The following is a 17,758-nucleotide window of genomic DNA, read 5'->3' as shown; positions in this document are numbered from 1 at the left end:
CTTCTGTGCTTAGCTTTCTTTATAGTCCAACTCTAACATCCATACATGACCACTGGAAAAACCATAGCCTTGACTAGATGGACCTTTGTTGACAAAGTAATGTCTCTGCTTTTTAATATGCTGTCTAGGTTGGTCATAACTTTCCTTCCAAGGAGTAAGCGTCTTTTAATTTCATGGCTGCAATCACCATCTGCAGTGGTTTTGGAGCCCAGAAAAATAAGATCAGCCACTGTTTCTGCTGTTTCCCCATCCATTTGCCACGAAGTGATGGGACCAGATGCCATGATCTTAGTTTTCTGAATGTTGAGCTTTAAGCCAACTTTTTCACTCTCCTCTTTCACTTTCATCAAGAGGCTTTTTAGTTCCTCTTCACTTTCTGCCATAAGGGTGGTGTCATCTGCATATCTGAGGTTATTGATATTTCTCCCGGCAATCTTGATTCCAGCTTGTGTTTCTTCCAGTCCAGCATCTCTCATGATGTACTCTGCATATAAGTTAAATAAACAGGGTGACAATATACAGCCTTGACGAACTCCTTTTCCTATTTGGAACCAGTCTGTTGTTCCATGTCCAGTTCTAACTGTTGCTTCCTGACCTGCATACAGAGGCAGGTCAGGTGGTCTGGTATTCCCATCTCTTTCAGAATTTTCCACAGTTTATTGTGATCCACACAGTCAAAGGCTTTGGCAGAGTCAATAAAGCAGAAATAGATGCTTTTCTGGAACTCTCCTGCTTTTTCAATAATCCAGTGGATGTTGGCAATTTGATCTCTGGTTTCTCTGCCTTTTCTAAAACCAGCTTGAACATCAGGAACTTCACGGTTCATGTATTGCTGAAGCCTGGCTTGCAGAATTTTAAGCATCACTTTAGTAGCGTGTGAGATGAGTACAATTGTGTGGTAGTTTGAGCATTCTTTGGCATTGCCTTTCTTTGGGATTGGAATGAAAATTGACCTCTTCCAGTCCTGTGGCCACTGCTGAGTTTTCCAAATTTGCTGACATATTGAGTGCAACACTTTCACAGCATCATCTTTCAGGATTTGAAATAGCTCCACTGGAATTCCATCACCTCCACTAACTTTGTTTTTAGTGATGCTTCCTAAGGCCCACTTGACTTCACATTCCAGGATGTCTGGCTATGGGTGAGTGATCACACCATCGTGATTATCTGGGTCGTGAAGATCTTTTTTGTACAGTTCGTCTGTGTATTCTTGCCACATCTTCTTAATATCTTCTGCTTCTGTTAGGTCCCTACCATTTCTGTCCTTTTTATAAACCTACAATAATCACCACTTCCTCAGCTTAGCTTAGTTTAAATAATTATCAGACAAAGCTCTGGGCCCTAACTCTACCTGTGGTTACAAGGAAAGACCCATTATCCTTGGACTTTTCCTGAGATTTCCATCTTCCAGGGATAGTTTGTCAAACCTGAGATAACACTTACTTGGCCACTGTGGGTGTCTATTCCAACAATCAGTTCAGACCTCGAGTTTTGATTGTATGACATGTGGGATACACTAACAACTGTCCAACTGATGATTTGAAGTCTGACAGGAATTGCCAGTTAGAAAATTTCATGTTTGCAAATTGCTACCAGCTCTTGTTACTCAAAGTGTGGTGTGTGAACAAGCAGCAGCGGTTCATACTGCAGACCTACTGAATCTAAGGTCTGCTTTTAACAAGACTCCCAAGTGATTCAGATGCACATTAGTGTTTGAGAAGACCTGCTGTAAGCTATCAAGGGCAATATAGATGTCAGATGTACGTCATTAATAAAAACAAAGTCAATAATAATTTCTTAATCTGTTTTCAGAGATCCTTACATTATCACCTCATTTGGTTTTTATAGCAAAGTACTAAGAGAGTTTTTAAATCCTGATGTACAGAATGGGAAACAAGATTCAAAGAATTAAAGTGAAACTTACTACATTGAGTTGTGATTAGCCCTTTAATTGGGCAAAGGTTTGCTAATTCATTGCTCAGGTACTCCTGTGGTTTTTCGATGATGCAGACATCTGATGTCTAGCCAAATTGGGAGGTAAGCCCCTCACATCCCTTTGAACATCCTTTTCCCGTCTCTGCTAGTATTGTGTTCCTTTCTCAACGCCCAGGACTGTCCTTCCCTCAGGAGGAGACAGATGATAGTCTGTCCGGCCCCTCTTGCTGCTTATCTGGGGGCCCAGAGTGGTCTCAACCTGGTCTCTACCTGGTCTCTACCTGTGGGGGCTGGGAGAGGCAGGTAAGGGAGTCTGAGACCAAGGCTGAAAGTTAAGTAGCCTCCACAGCCAGTATAACAGGTTGATGGTCTAGGAAGCCAGATAGGTCCTTACATCAGCCCTGTGAGGACTTTTGAATTTGGATTCCAGTTAAAATGGCCTATTCTGGACTTCCCTGGTGGTGCAGCAGATAAGAATCCACCTGTCAATGCGAGGGACGCAGGTTCGATCCCTGGTCCGGGAGGGTTCCACGTGATGCAGAGCAACTAAAGCCTGCGTGCCACAAGTACTGGGCCTGCATGCTAGAGCCCGAGAGCCACAACTACTGAGCCCGTGTGCTGCAACTGAGGAAGCCTGGAGCCTGTGTGCTGCACAGGAGAAGCCACTGCAACGAGAAGCCTGTGCACCGCCACGAAGAGCAGCCCCCGCTCCACGCAGCTAGAAAAAAGCCTGAGCACAGTAACAAAGACCCAGTGCAACCAAAAGTAAATTAATTTTTTTAAAAAGAAGAATGGTCCATTCTACTCGGAGGACCAAGCCTAGGAGGAGATTAGGCTATGCTTAAAAATAATTCAGGATAAGTGAGAAAAGAGCAGGAACATATATTTCTTAAGAAACCTAATTATTACTTAAACCTAAGAGTTTATTTTTTAAATCATCACGTTGGATTATTGGCTATCTAATTGTTGCTTTGTTCAGCTGTTTGATGAAACATTGGAGTTTTGTTTCTAGAAAAGATGAGGAAACTGATTGCTTTCTAGCTCATTAACTGTATCTCCAAATTAAGCCCCTGTATTCAGACCACATGAGCTCAGAACAGGAGCAGCCTGCCTGGACTGTTAGGAACCTGAGATAAAAAGGAGAGTCCTGAGGGCTAAGCTCACAAGGCGGAAATAGCCATAATATACACTAAGTTCTTCCTGAGTCACGTGATCCAACCTTGCATTTTTAATGTTAAATAAAAATTTTAGAAAACAATTTGGCTATTTATCAAGAATTGTAGTCAGTTGTGTCTTGGGTGAGGCTGCCTTCAATATTTCTTTGAATGAGTTATTCCATTTCTGAAAGTTTATGCTAAGGAAATAATCTAAGGCATTGGAAAAACTCTAGCCAAAAGAGCTCACCATGGCACTATTTTAGATATCCAGCACTGAAAACCAATGGCACCTGAGAGTAAGGAAATAGATAAATGATGTACAGTGTATCTACCACATGATTAAGTAGCCATATTTTAAGTGATATTTACATTTAAAGTATATCTGGCAGGGACTTCCCTAGTGGTCCTGTGGTTAGGACTGTGCTCCCAATGCCAGGACCCTGGGGTCGATCCCTGGTCAGGGGACTAGATGCTGCATGCTGCAAGTAAGAGCCTGCAGCCATCAACCAAGATCCCAAGTGCCACAACTCAGACCCGGCACAGCCAAAAAAAAAAAGGATATTTGACACTGAACTGGGTCCCTCTATTGCCTTTCATCTAATAAATGAAAATGGTTGAAACAAATTTAAAAATGCAAGTCATAAGGCAAAGGTTATTTGTAGAGTACTAGCTATAAAATTTGGTCTAAGATGTATCAGGAAAGGCCTGCCCAGATGATCATAATCTCCTTTATCTATCCAAACCCAAAACCCAGCCATCCTTCAAGTCCGGGGCCAGCTCCCCATCCCTCCCTCCTCACAACTCCTACAGTACAGGTTGGCCCTTGGCGTAGGCTGCCTGGTATAGTTGGTGCTTTCATTCAGTATGTATCTGTCTTGCTGGGATCCTTAATATCAGTGTTTTAAACCTCTGGGGTTTAAAACCTGGGGTTTAAACTTCTTTTATTCTACACAGCACACAGCTCAACCCCTGCGCCCGATCAGTCACCCAGGCTTACTGACTTTACTTCCAAGCTTTCCTCAGCTCTATTCTTTCTTTTCTGTGCCTCCAATTAAGCCTCATTTCTCACATGGATTCCTGCCATAATTGTAGCAACCAGTTCTGTATCAGTTATGGAGGCTTTAGGCTGCAAGTAACAGTAAAGTCAGTCTGCAGTGGTTTAAACAATGAGGAAAGGCTATCTGTTTTTTTTTGGCTGTGCTGGGTCTTTGTTGCTGCATGCGGGCTCTCTCTTGTTGTGATGAGCAGGGGCTACTCTCCAGTTGCGGCTTCTCATTGTGTTGGCTTCTCGTTGCAGGGCATAGACTGCAGGAGTCGCACCCCACAGGCTTAGTTGCCCCGAGGCATGTGGGATCTTAGTTCCTGGACCAAGCATCGAACCCGTGTTCCCTGCATTGCAAGGTGGATTTTTAACCACTGGACCATCAGGGAAGCCCAAGGCTGTTCTTTTTATGTGAGAGAAAAGCCTTTTCCAGAAAGGGCTCCAGAAGACTCTCTCTCAGTGGTCTACTAGCCAGCAGTGGGTCACACGCTCAGGCCTTAGCTGCAAGGAAGGCTGGGAAAGCCATCATTTGGCATTTTCAGTCTCATTAGTGGGATGCAGACTCTGTCAGCAGGAAGAAGAAAAGAGTAAAGAGGCAGCTTCTGTTAGGGTAGGGAACCAATATACTTGGTTTAAGCCAAAAGCCCAGAAAACAATAATAGGGAACCAGTACTGTTAGCTCCAAACTCCCTGCCTTGGGTCTCCCCACTCTTTATTCCATCCCCAACACCGCCACAATTTATTCATTCATTCATTCAACTAATGATTAATTCATTGTATTTGTCAAGTTTGGCGAGTTTATGTTCCAGCAACAAACAGCAAGGGGGAAGACAGAGCATAGAGATTGGCACCACCTTTTACCTACTTCCATCTGAAAGTGACATTTATCGATTCTGCTTACAATTCATTGGTTAAAGCAAGTCCTGTGGCCACACCTAACTTTAAAAAGGCACAGAAGTGAGCTCATCCTTCAGTGCAGGGTAAGCAGCACTAACAGTTAACCAAATCCACTGACTATATACTAAGAGAGGCGCTAGAGATGTATTGGTAAGCAAAGTATCTATTTTGAAAGCATTTTCAAAAGACTAGAAGGAATTGTCTACCACTTCCATTATGCGCTCAGGCTAACAACATCTAGCGACTTCAATTGTACCACATCTTACATTTTTATTGCATTAAAAAAAAAAACCTGTCTGCCTGAATAGGCTGTAAAACCTTAAAGATGTCTTATCCTTCATTGTAAACCTCATTCCTACAATTGTGTCTAGTAGTAGTAGAAACATAATAAACGCTTGTTGAATGATGTATGAGATAGGATGGGCTCGGCTATGGAACAGGAAGCCCAGATGACAGTGGCTTAAACAAACAGGGTTTGTATTTTAACTTAGTGGGAAGTCTAACAGCCAGCAGCTGCTGGTTTCTCGGTTCAGCAAAGTCATCCAGGATCTAGACTCCAACCTTACACGTTGATACACCTGGTTTGTTGGCTTTCCTCCCTGTGACTGTGCTTCTTGATCACAAAGGTGTTGCCACTGCTCCACATAATACATCTATTTTTAAGGCAACAAAAATGAAGAAGAAGGGGCCTTCTTCAGGGAAGAAGAAGGCTGTACCTTCTATCAGGGAACAAAAGCTTTCCTAGAAGCCACCCAGTAGCATATGTCTCATGGCTAAAACATGGGTCACCCCAAGCTTCAAGCAAGTTCAGATTTTTATGATCTGGTTCTTTATTGATTTTTCATAAAATAAAGGACCCTCATCACTACTGTGTCTAACCATTATTGAGTGCATCTTCAGTTCGTGCTGGCACTATAGAATTTTCTCATTCAGTCATTGCAACCCTGTGACAGATGTATTATCAATCTATTTTACATATGAAGAAATTGAATCCCAGAGTAGCTTGTCTAACATGCTCACGTACCAGCTAGTATATGATGACTCAGGAGTTTGAACTCCAGTGTCTGAGTCCAGAGCCTGTGATCCTATCCTAGAACTTGTGTACTTGAGGTCTAGAGGGGAACAGAATGCTCATCAGACATAAGCCTTTTATTTTGTAGTGCTGAGGTAACCTGCTCAAGGTCACACACCAGCCCAAATCAGAGCCACATCCAGGACCCAGGAGTCCTGACCCCCAGCCCAGAGCTCTATCACACTGAGTTGCCGCTATTTAGAAATCTCATGTTAGTTCACTGATCTTTGAAAAGACAAAAATGCCAAGTGGGATCCTGTGGACAATTCAGTTACAAAAAACTATATTTGACCTAAGGTTTGGAAAATTAGAACAAGTTGTTTCCTTTTTTGGAGTCAAAACTTTGTGATTAGTTGGTTCAAACTCTTTTATCCATCTCAGTGGAAACTCTATTCTATACATAAATTTTTAGTTCTCAAGTGATAAAGAGAAAGGAAAGAATGTAATGGTCAGAGCCTCAGCTCGGGCTTACCAAGATTACTTTAAATTCCAAGCCCATGACCCAGAAATGCCTTATGTGTGGTGTTTAAACACGTCCTGTGTAACACCGCCTTGGGAAGCCTCTTGATAGATGAAATGTGTGCAGCTGGAATCCCATTTCTACCCCCAGCTAGTGTGGGAACCTATGACCTGGGCCCACTGTGAGAACTGAGCAGAGCTAATGCATAGAAAGCATCTGGGATACAAAATGGGATAAACCATGCCTCATTTCCCCTTCCCCTGTCCTCTCACACTTCCCCTGCAGACTCGGGGCTGAAACACCTCTAAATGTACAGTTTGACAAGCACCGTCTGCCTTACCACAGGGCTTCCTGTTTCAGATGGTCAGAGTTCCTTCTGTCGACAGGACTCAAAAGCCTTCAAGGGAAAGTTTGCTTCCGTTGAGAAGTCATTTTGGTGTGGCCTTTACGACCCTAGAGCATCAAGGTTATAAACTTAGGCTCTTGACTCGCACAGAGGCTCCGTCACTTCCTGTGTGTGAAGCTGTATAGCCTCCTTGTGTCTCTGTCTCCTCCATACAAGGGAGGTAATAACAGCACCAATCTCAGGGGCCTGCTGTGGGGATGAAATGAGGCCACGTGTGTTGCCCTGTAAGCACATCATTTAGGTTTGCTGAAGCCTTATCGGATCCTTCCGTCTGAGACAGACTGCGACCTGCGACCCTCTACCACAGCAACACAATACAAAGAAACTATAAGGGACTAAAACATAACTTCAGGCATGCTCAGTCAGGGAAATTATGAACAATAAGATACAAAAAGGCCACAAACCTTCTAGCCATTTCTGAGATGCTAGGAGCCAAAGCAGGATGAGCCTTGAGCATAATTTCTGTACACGGTTACCACCAAGAGGGTGGGCATACCCCCCAAGCCATCCCTGGCCCAGCCCCTAATCCTCCCCTACACTCACCCTATTCAAGGAACAAGCCCGCCCTTCTAGCAGAGCCAGCGAGGGAACCTGTCACTTGCTTTTGCTCCTTTGCCCTGTAGCCTGAGTCCCAGTAAAGCTTTGCCTGAATTCCTCGTCTGGCTTCTTACCAACTTCTGTTGATTAAAGAGTCCAAGGACTCGACCTGGTAACCAATCTCTTCCACGGCGTTTTTCATGAGTGTTCAGTGTGGGTTAGACAACATGTTCTCTGGTTCTTTTAAGGGTAAGGACAGCTGGGCAAAAGACAGGCTGTGACACAGAGTGGGGCAGCGCAGCAGACAGGAGCAGAGGACTGGTGACTGCAGGGTGGACCCCTGGGCCCACAGGGCTCCGCCTCCAGCGCTCACCCTTCCTTCTGTTCTCTGCTAATCATGGCTATTCAAACGTTTTCTCAGAAGTCTTAAGTAACCAGCACTAGCAGGAAGCAACAATTTAGTAAAGGTTTTAGAATCCTGTAATTTGGGCTTGAGGATGAAGAACTTTTTCAAGATCTTCTCCCAGAACAAGAAGAGCCAGTCAGGAAGGAACAGTGGCATTCTCCTTGGACAAACTTGAGGACTTTGCCCATCCTCCTCATCCTGCTCCCTCTGCTCTGGGCCTTCCTCGTCACACTGTGACTTCCATCCTCCACTTTCCCCCTGTGTGCTTAGTCGCTCAGTTGTGTCCAGGCTCTTTGCGACCCCATGGACTGTTGCCCACCAGGGTCCTCTGTCCTTGGGAATTCTCCAGGCAAGAATACTGGAGTGGGTAGCTGTTGCCTTCCCCAGGGGATCTTCCCAACCCAGGGATCGAACCCAGGTCTCCCACACTGCAGGTGGATTCTTGACTGTCCGAGCCATCAAGGAAGCCCCACCATAAACGAGCTCTCAGATCCTTCTCCAACCTCTGAAAAAAACCCATACAACAGACACACACATTCACTAATGTGCCTCCAGGGTACCCCAGGCACTGGTCTGACTCTAGGACAGAGCCCTCCTGGGGCTGACATTCTTCTGGGCAGACAAAGGCGAGCCAAGTAAACAGGAAAATATATCCCGGAACAGGTGGAGCTGGATTTGACTGGGCTGGAGTTTTGCCAAGTGAATACAATCTAGCAAGTTTGAGGTATGAGAGGGGAGGGTGTGGACAAGAGAGGAGTTGCAATAACTAACCGTGGAGTCCAGATGGGGAAAGGAGGAGAGAAGGGATCTGAAGCGGGCGGTGAAATGTGGTGGACTAAGGGGCCCGTGGGAGTAACGGCTTGAACAGCTGAAGAGAGGGTTGAACATGGGATCTTCAGGGGGCCTCAGGGTTAAGTGTGGGGCTGAATAGTGGGCCAGGGAAGACGAGGTCACTGCAAGAGAGCAGGCCAAGGAAGAGGGAGGCCAGGGCAACAGTGGATGGGGTGAGAAGATGGCGAAAGCACGGAGCTCAGTGGCAGGACGGGGTGGACAGGGGACAGTGGGCTGGGAGTGAGAGAGACCCTTTAGGACCCTCTGGGTGTGTGAGCCCGCCCTCCTGGGTTCCCCATCTCTGTGAGTAAATGGCTTTGCTTCAGGCCTCCCCTCAGTCTCAAAAGTCTGGCTCAAGAGTTACAGACTGGGAAACGTGAACACATAGAAACAAAGAATAGCTGTTGGGCTGGGAAACTCATAAAAATTTAGGCCATAAATCAGCTACATAGCAGTCACTGAACTCCCAGTTCCCTGAAAGATACAGATAACGATGTCTGACACACATTCCTAAGCTGTTTTTATAGAAACCAGACACTCCTCCCACCTACCCCACCCTCTACCACTGATGAAAACTGCTGACCGTAAGCACACACTGAATCTCAGGCTGGTTGGGACCAGAAGGTTTATGATGTTGACTCCTGAAACATCACCCCATGACCTCACCACTCACCAACAGACAAAAGAGCTGATCAAGCACCTTGCCACCCATACCCGTAATATTGCCTTTAAAAACCCCCTCCCTGAAGGCCCCTGGGGAGTTTGGGTCTTTTGAGTATGAGCTGCCCATTCTCCTTGGTCAGTGACAGCAATCAACACTGGACATTCTTTGACCACAGCCTGGTGTCGGTAGCTGGTTTCACTGTGCGAGTGGACCTGAAACAGGAGGGGAGGGGGCAGGACACAGCCTTTAAAAGAATGACAGAGCCTGAGGACACAACATAAACTGAATAGGTCCAAGTCAACTTCCACTAGACTTTGGTCCTTGGTACAAGCTGATCGTAACACCTCAGCAAGCTACATGACACACCCACAGGGGCCAAGACCAAAACTGGGCCCAATTCCTGGAGATCTCCACCTCTTTCCCAAGGTGGTTGGAATAATCCTCCCACTCATTAGCCTATGAAATTACCCAGCCCATAAAAGCTAACCATAGCACGTTTTGAGGTGGCCCTTTCCTTCTGAGGTGGCCCACACTGTGTCTGTGGGGTATGTCTCTCTCTTAATAGATCCACTTCTTACCTATCACTTTGTCTCTCAATGAATTCTTCCTGCAATGAGACAAGAACCTGAGCTTCATTAGGTCCCGAAACCAGGTGTGTGATCTCAGTTGGAAGACCATGGATTTGGGCTGGGTTCAAGTCCCAGACATGTGGGTTGAGTCCCAAACTGGGTTTTGGGTGGGTTGGGGTCCTGACACATGGTTTCAAGTCCCAATCTGAGGTGAACGACATGCGTGTATGCTTAGTCGCGTCTGAGTCTTTGCAAAAGCCTTCCAGGCTCCTCTGTCAGCCTTTCAGGTTCCCGTCATGGGATTCTCCAGGCAATAATACTGGAGTGGGTTGCCATTTCCTCCTCCAAGAGATCTTCCCGATTCAGGGATTGAACCTGCGTCTCCCGCCTTGGCAGGCAGATTCTTCTACCACTGAGCCACCTGGGAAGCTCTGAAGTGAATGGTTTCAGATCAGAATCCAGGTTTAGTAACAGGAGCTTAAGACCCTCAGATGATTCATATAATAGTGATGGTGGTGAGAGGAGGAGTTTGTAAAGTCATATTTAATAGTGTGATTTAATGTTACATTTGGAGAAAATCCCTTTTGCTTTTGCTATAAGAACTATAGAGAAGGAAGCTGTTCGTAGCAGGAAAAGCAGGCCTGAGCATTAAAAGGTTGAGCAAGACCTGGGAGTATCTTGTTTCATCCAAGATCAAAGCTGTCAGCCTAAGGGATATAGTTCTACTTGTGTAATAGTAAGCAACTCTTAACTGGTCGGAAGGTATTTAGTTTTTTTTTTTTCAATATTGATTATTTATTTGGCTGCACCAGGTCTTACTTGCGGCATGCAGGATCTTTTAGTTGTGGCATGCAAACTTGTACTGTGACATGTGGGATCTAGTTCCCTGACCAGGACTGAACCCAGGTCCCCTGCCTTGGGAGCATGGAGTCTTAGCCACTGGACCATCAGGGAAGTCCCAAGGTGTTTAGTTTTATAGGTGAAGGATCTTCCTCTTTTATTTGTTTGCTTGTTTTTCACTGCTTGTCTTGTGGGATCATTAGTTCCCTAATCAGGTATTGAACTCAGGCCCTCAGCAGTGAAAGCTCAGAGTCCTAACCATTGGACTACCGTGGCATTCCCCCAAAGACCTTCCTATCATCCCTAAAATACTAAGCAGAGAGCCATCATTTCAACAGTCTTAAAATGATATTACAATGACAATTTATTAGTGTCATATATTAAAAGCCACTGATTGAGTCAGTGGTATAGGCTAGTTAAGAAAGTGGGCTCTGCTTAGGTTTAAATCCTAGCTCTGCTACCCACCACTCATTTAACCTCATTTATATGAAGGGGATGGGGCCTCCAAGGTGGCGTTGGTGGTAAAGAACCCACCTGCAAGAGATACAGAAGATGCCGGTTCAATCCCTGGCTTGGGAAGATCTGCTGGAGTAGGAAATGGTAACCCATTCCAGTATTCTTGCCTGGAAAATCCCCTGGCCAGAGGAGCCTGGAGGGCTACAGTCCGTGGGGTCGCAGAGTCGGACTCAGTGGAAGCAAATTAGTACACATATGAGGGGATAAAAATGTCACCTGCTCCTTCAGCTTCTGAGAAGTATATGCAGAGAGGTTCCCTAGGGTGTTTGCGAACTCAAAAATGTTGGGTAGGTATTCTAATAATCTTTCTAATCTTTATTGGCAAATAAATAAGAAAATAAGGCTTGGAAGGCCCTGGCCATTAGTATTTCTGTGTATGGAAAAACAGCCAGAGAGTAAGACTGTGACAAGGTTCCAACCTCAGAGTGTGGCCCAGGGGGAGTGAGTCTGGGAGTAAGGGGCCCTGGATTTCCGTTCCTCCTCAGCCTGAGGCCAAAGCCAAGTATGGCCAAGGGCAAGACAAGGTGGCTCTGAATCTCAGCTTACCCACCTTAAAGTGGGGACGATCATCCTGCCAGGCCCACATAAGGTTGTTCTGAGGACCAAATGAGGAAATGTTCCATGAAGTGAATGGTAACTCAGTTCACCTGTGTTGAGTGCCCCACCTACTGTGTGCTGAGCACAGAGGTTTGGAATTCAGCCTACCCACTCCCCAAAGAAGTACCCAGAAGACAGGACATGTGCCCAGATAGCCAGAGTCTATGGGAGAAAGTGCTGCTGCTGCTGCTAAGTCGCTTCAGTCGTGTCCGACTCTGTGCGACCCCATAGACGGCAGCCCACCAGGCTCCTCCGTCCATGGGATTTTCCAGGCAAGAGTACTGGAGTGGAGTGCCACTGCCTTCTCCGGGGAGAAAGTGCTAGGAAAGTCTAATTATGGAAGGGAGAAGTCTCTTTATGGCTGAGTTGATGGGCAGATTCAGGGGAGCACGTATTGAACAGTGCCCAGCGCACTCAGCGTCTCCCCTTCTAGAGCCTCATCTAGCAGATGTACGTGCTCATGCCGGACGACCTAAGGTCAAGGCTGTTCACTGTTGGCTTTATTGCTGCACAAGTTCAGAAGCCCCCTGAAACGGGGGCAGAATAAGGAAAATTCTAGCAGAATAAGGAAAAGCTCCTTGTGAACCAACATGTTTCCTTCCCCTTTCTCTGGATGCTCTCAGGCTCTCAGACCCTCAACTTGCATCTACCACAGTCATGATCAGGGCTTCCCTGAATGAGCTTCCCTAGGTAACAAAGAAAGCTATGACCTGCAGGTAAGTCTGTACCCCACTCCACCCCAAGCCCCAGGGAAGAGTACTGTCCTCCTTTTGTAAAGAAGCTTATGGGGCCTCCTTTGGCCCAGGCTTACCAGGGCAGCACAGCCAATAGGTGCTGGGCTGGGATTTGTCCTAAGACTTCCTCGTTGATTTATGTATCTGCCACCCCCTCCCCTTTGAGGCTATCCATTCTGTAAGGGTGGTGGTCAGTTTTCTTTTCCTTTCCTTGGTGAAAGTGTTAGCTACTCAGTCATATCTGAGTAGTCATATCTCTAGCCATATCTCTTGGAGTCATATCTCTTGGAGACCCCATGGACCATAGCCCGCCAGGTTCCTCTGTCCATGGGATTCTCCAGGCAAGTATACTGGGGATATTTCCCACCAGGAGGGATTGAACCTGGGTCTCCTGCCTTGGAGGCGGACTCTACCATCTGAGCCACCAGGGAATTCTTGAGGCAGGGATGGTCATTAGGAGGAGATGCCAGGGTAGGCATCCCTAAGGAATCCGTTTGGGGGTGGGGTGGAGAGGGGGTGGAGCAGAGCAGCAGACAAGTTGGCTCTGGGTTGGTTCAGAGAGGAGTGGGGAGACATATACCATCACCTGGGAGAAACAAGGCCGGACAGACACAGCTCCCATCCGCGGGACTCGGGAAATTGAGGGAATTTGCCAGGAACAGACGGACAAGGGGGCCAGAGAGGAGCAAAAACGATCTTCCATTTTCATCTAAATGGCTCAGAAATTTCCTGTGTAAGAAACCTACACACAGACTCCCTCACAGACGGACACACTGCCCCACCTCTATACAAAGCTATTCATCCCAGAACGGATTGTAAAACAGTGGAGACAACCCAACGTCTATCAATAAGGAACTGGTTAGTCAGATTTTCATACCATGGGACACTCTTCAGTCCAAGAAAGAAGGAGGAAGTCTTTGCCGCTCTCATAAGGAACTGTTGTCAAAATATATTTTAAGCAAAAAAAAAAAATGCAATGGTGCATAATCAGGGAAATAAAAAGTTAAATCACAATGAGTTATCCATCAGTCTGTAAAATTTTAAGAACTGATGATTCCAAGCATCGGCAAGGGAGTGAAGCAAAGGGAACTCTCAATCAGCTGGCAAGTATGAGAACCGACACAACCACTCTGGGAAACAGTATGCCTTTATCTATTTGAAGCTGACAATGTGTTTCCCCTCAGCTCAGCTCAGTTTCTTCAGTCGTGTCCAACTCTGTGCGACCCTATGGACCGTAGCTCGCCAGGCTTCTCTGTCCATGGGATTTCCCAGGAAAGAATACTGGAGTGTGTTGCCATGCCCTCCTCCAGGGGGATCTTCCTAATCCAGGGATTAAACACACGTCTCCTGCATTGCAGGCATATTCTTTACCAACGAGCCCCTGGGAAGCCCCATGTGTGTTCCCTCAGTTCAGTTCAGTCGCTCAGTCGTGTCGGGCTCTTGGGGACCCCATGAATCGCAGCACACCAGGCCTCCCTGTCCATCACCAACTCCCGGAGTTCACTCAGACTCACGTCCATCGAGTCAGTGATGCCATCCAGCCATCTCATCCTCTGTCGTCCCCTTCTCCTCCTGCCCCCAATCCCTCCCAGCATCAGAGTCTTTTCCAATGAGTCAACTCTTCACATGAGGTGGCCAAAGTACTGGAGTTTCAGCTTTAGCATCATTCCTTCCAAAGAAATCCCAGGGCTGATCTCCTTCAGAATGGACTGGTTGGATCTCCTTGCAGTCCAAGGGACTCTCAAGAGTCTTCTCCAACACCACAGTTCAAAAGCATCAATTCTTCGGTGCTCAGCCTTCTTCACAGTCCAACTCTCACATCCATACATGACCACAGGAAAAACCATAGCCTTGACCAGATGGACCTTAGTTGGCAAAGTAAGTTGGCTTTTGAATATGCTATCTAGGTTGGTCATAACTTTTCTTCCAAGGAGTCCCTAGGCCCCTACAAATGCCCCACAGAAATCCTTACCCCAACCACCCCCCTAAATATACACATACACCAGAAGAAACAATTAAGAACATTCATACCAGTGCTGATTCTAGTAGTAAAAAATTGGAAGTAACCCAAATGTCCCTAAATAAGTGCGAAAATTAATTGTGGTATTTTCATATGATGGAATTCCATACCAGAGTGAAAATGACTGATATCACATGTCTGAACCTCAGGACCCTTAATCTAATCATGGCTGGGATACAAGCAAGCTGTAGAAGATTGCAAGCAATACCCTTCCCTCTTTTAAAAATCCCAAATGGTAAGACACTACACAATACTTTTTGCATGATGACATAAACATTTGGCAGGACTAAAAAGGAAAAAAAAGGCATAATAAGCCTAACATTCAGGATAGTATTTAGGAGAAGAAAAGGTGAAGGTGAGAAGGGCCACAAAGAGGATTTTAAAGAGCCTCCTTCCTTGTGTAGGAGAGGTAGGTAGGTACCAGGTGGTTTATTGTATCATGGGTTTTTAAAAATTATTTATATATATTGTATCCTGGAGAAGGACATGACAACCCACTCCAGTATTCTTGCCTGAGAATCCCATGGACAGAGGAGCCTGGTAGGCTACAGTCCATGGGGTCACACAGAGTCGGACACGACTGAGCACACATATATATATTGTATAACTACTATTTTATATCTAATCAACATTTAATAAAAACAATTCTAAAGCATGAGACTTGGGACTTCCCTGGTGGTCCCAAGTGGTTAAGAATCTGCCTGCCAATGCAGGGGGCACAGGTTTGATTCCTGGTCTGGGAAGCTCTCACGGTGCACAGCAGCTGAGTCCGTGTGCCGCAGCTACTGAAGTCTGCGTGTGCTGTGCGTACCGCAATGAACAGTAGCCCTCGCTCGCCACAACGAGAGAAAGCCTGTGCACAGCAGTGAAGACCCAGAGCAGCCGTAAGTAAATACATAATTTTTTAAAAAAGATAACAAAGCTTTAAATAATGAGGCCTAGATCAATGTGAACAGTGAGCTACCATTTGTATAAAAGAGACATACACACACACATGTGCACATACACCAATATTAAACTACCTCTGGAAGGTTATACCTATGATCAGTAAAATCAGTTGCTTCTGGGAGGGGAACTAGGAGGCTGGGGACAAGAAGGGAGACTTTCCTGAGGATTTAAAATTTTGAATTACATATGTCAATTGGAGTTAAAAATAATAATAAAATGTGAAGAAAGACAGAGCAGAGAGGGGAGGAAGGAAGGGAAGGGAGGAGGGACAGGGGCAGGAGGAGGAATGAATGGCAGGGCCCCGGGGGCCAGAACCTTCTGAAACCTTGTGGGTGTGCCCAAATCTCAAGCGGAGCCAGAAGCGCTGCCGAACAGCCCAGGGAGGCCTGAGTCCTCACCCCCCAGCTTGGCCTACATCCCAGTATGCTCTTGCACCTAAAGACAGGGCTGGTCTCCATGAATGCCCACATCAATTCGGCTCTGCAATCTTTTGTTTCCAGAGTTCTGTTTCCAAACAAGACTCCCTCCCCGAGTCTCTTCCCCTGACCCTGAGGTCTTATCTCAGAACTTTGGTAACGTGTGATCTGAGCAATTCCTCTGAAGTCGCTTCCCTGAGCCTTCATCCTGTTTGGCTCTGAAGTGTGCATCTGTGTCACCAAGGTCAGCCAAAAGCAAACGGGCCCTTTTCATCCCCTCTTTCATCCCCCTCTCAAGGACTCAGTGTCCTTTGCCTACTGCCTCATCGAGACCTGCTCGCAATTCTTTATCATGCTGAATACCAATAACTCAGAGGAAACCAGGGTCACAGGTGTCCCCAAGGATCACGGCCTTGAGAGGTAAAGGCATGAAGTGCTAATGGAACTTCAAGCATCAGCCATTGGCGGGGAGGAAGGATTTGGATGCAGTGTGCCCCGGGTGCCTTCTGCCCTGCTTGTATACAGGATGCCTCAGGGGTGAAATACTGGTGATGAGGGGCTGTATGAGAGAGGCTCAGTCCCCCAGAGCCCAGTGGCCAGGGATGAGGATGAGGGGGCCAGGGGGGATTGTGTGACTCTGAACCAAGAAGATCCTTATTCCCCAAAGAGCCAGTGCAGGGATCTGCGTGGCTCCATAGCAGAGTTGGGTGCTTAGAGAAGGCTGTGCCACACAGGACAGGATTAGCTTTCCCACCTTACGCATCCCCTCAGCGAGGGGTTCTGCGGTTGCAAACACCTCAGCTGTTCATACCTCTGCCTTGGAAGCAAGGTGGTATCACAAAGGAAGAAAGAAGCCAGGCTGTATGGTAGCACTTGGTGGAAGCTGTTCAGCAAGCAGGGCTAGCGCCAACGTCATGGGCTGACAACACGAGTGTTGGTGATGATGTGGAGCAGCTAGATTTGTCTGCACGGCTATGGGAGAGTAACCATCCAACCAATGGAAAACTGGTAGAACCTTCTAAAGCTAGCGATTCTACTCCTGGGGATTTTCTGTGTCTACCAAAAGACCTATATGAGAACGTTCACAGCAGTGTTACTATGACAGCTCAACGTGGAAACAACCCAATGTCCACCAGCGGGAGAATGGATAAACACAGCGTGGTGTTTTTGTGCAATAGAATACTACCCCAAACAAGCACAGCTACGTGCATGACATGGATGGAGCCCAGAGACATGATGCTGGACGAGAGGAGCCGGACACAAGGCACACATTGCATGATCCCATTTTACAAAGTTCTTCAACAGGCAACACTGATCTCCGCTGTGGAGATATTGACTGGGATGGAACACGAGGAACTTTCTGGGAGGAAATGTTCTGTACTTGGGTCCTCTGGACTGTGAAGCTTGGATGGGTGGGGAGACTCTCTTCAGGGCCCCTATTTAACCTACACACTCGCCATTAATGTTTCATCCCCAAACTACCTCTACGCCCCCTCAAATGGGCCAATATAAAGAAGGAAGAGGAAGGAACTCAGCCATTGCTTCACAAGTGAGGAGAGTTAGACTGAACCCACCTCCAACCAGCCTTATAGGTGCCAAGGAACATGAGGACATGTTCTGTATTTTAATCTGGTTAAATCCGTGGCTTCATGGATGGAAACGAAAATAAAAACTCAGATTAAAGTTTGTGTATCTTAATTACTGTATGTAA

The sequence above is a fragment of the Bison bison genome, unplaced genomic scaffold (genome assembly GCF_000754665.1).
Source record: "Bison bison bison isolate TAMUID 2011002044 unplaced genomic scaffold, Bison_UMD1.0 scf7180017864270, whole genome shotgun sequence".
Taxonomy (NCBI): Eukaryota; Metazoa; Chordata; class Mammalia; order Artiodactyla; family Bovidae; genus Bison; species Bison bison.
Note: the sequence above shows the minus strand (reverse complement) of the source record.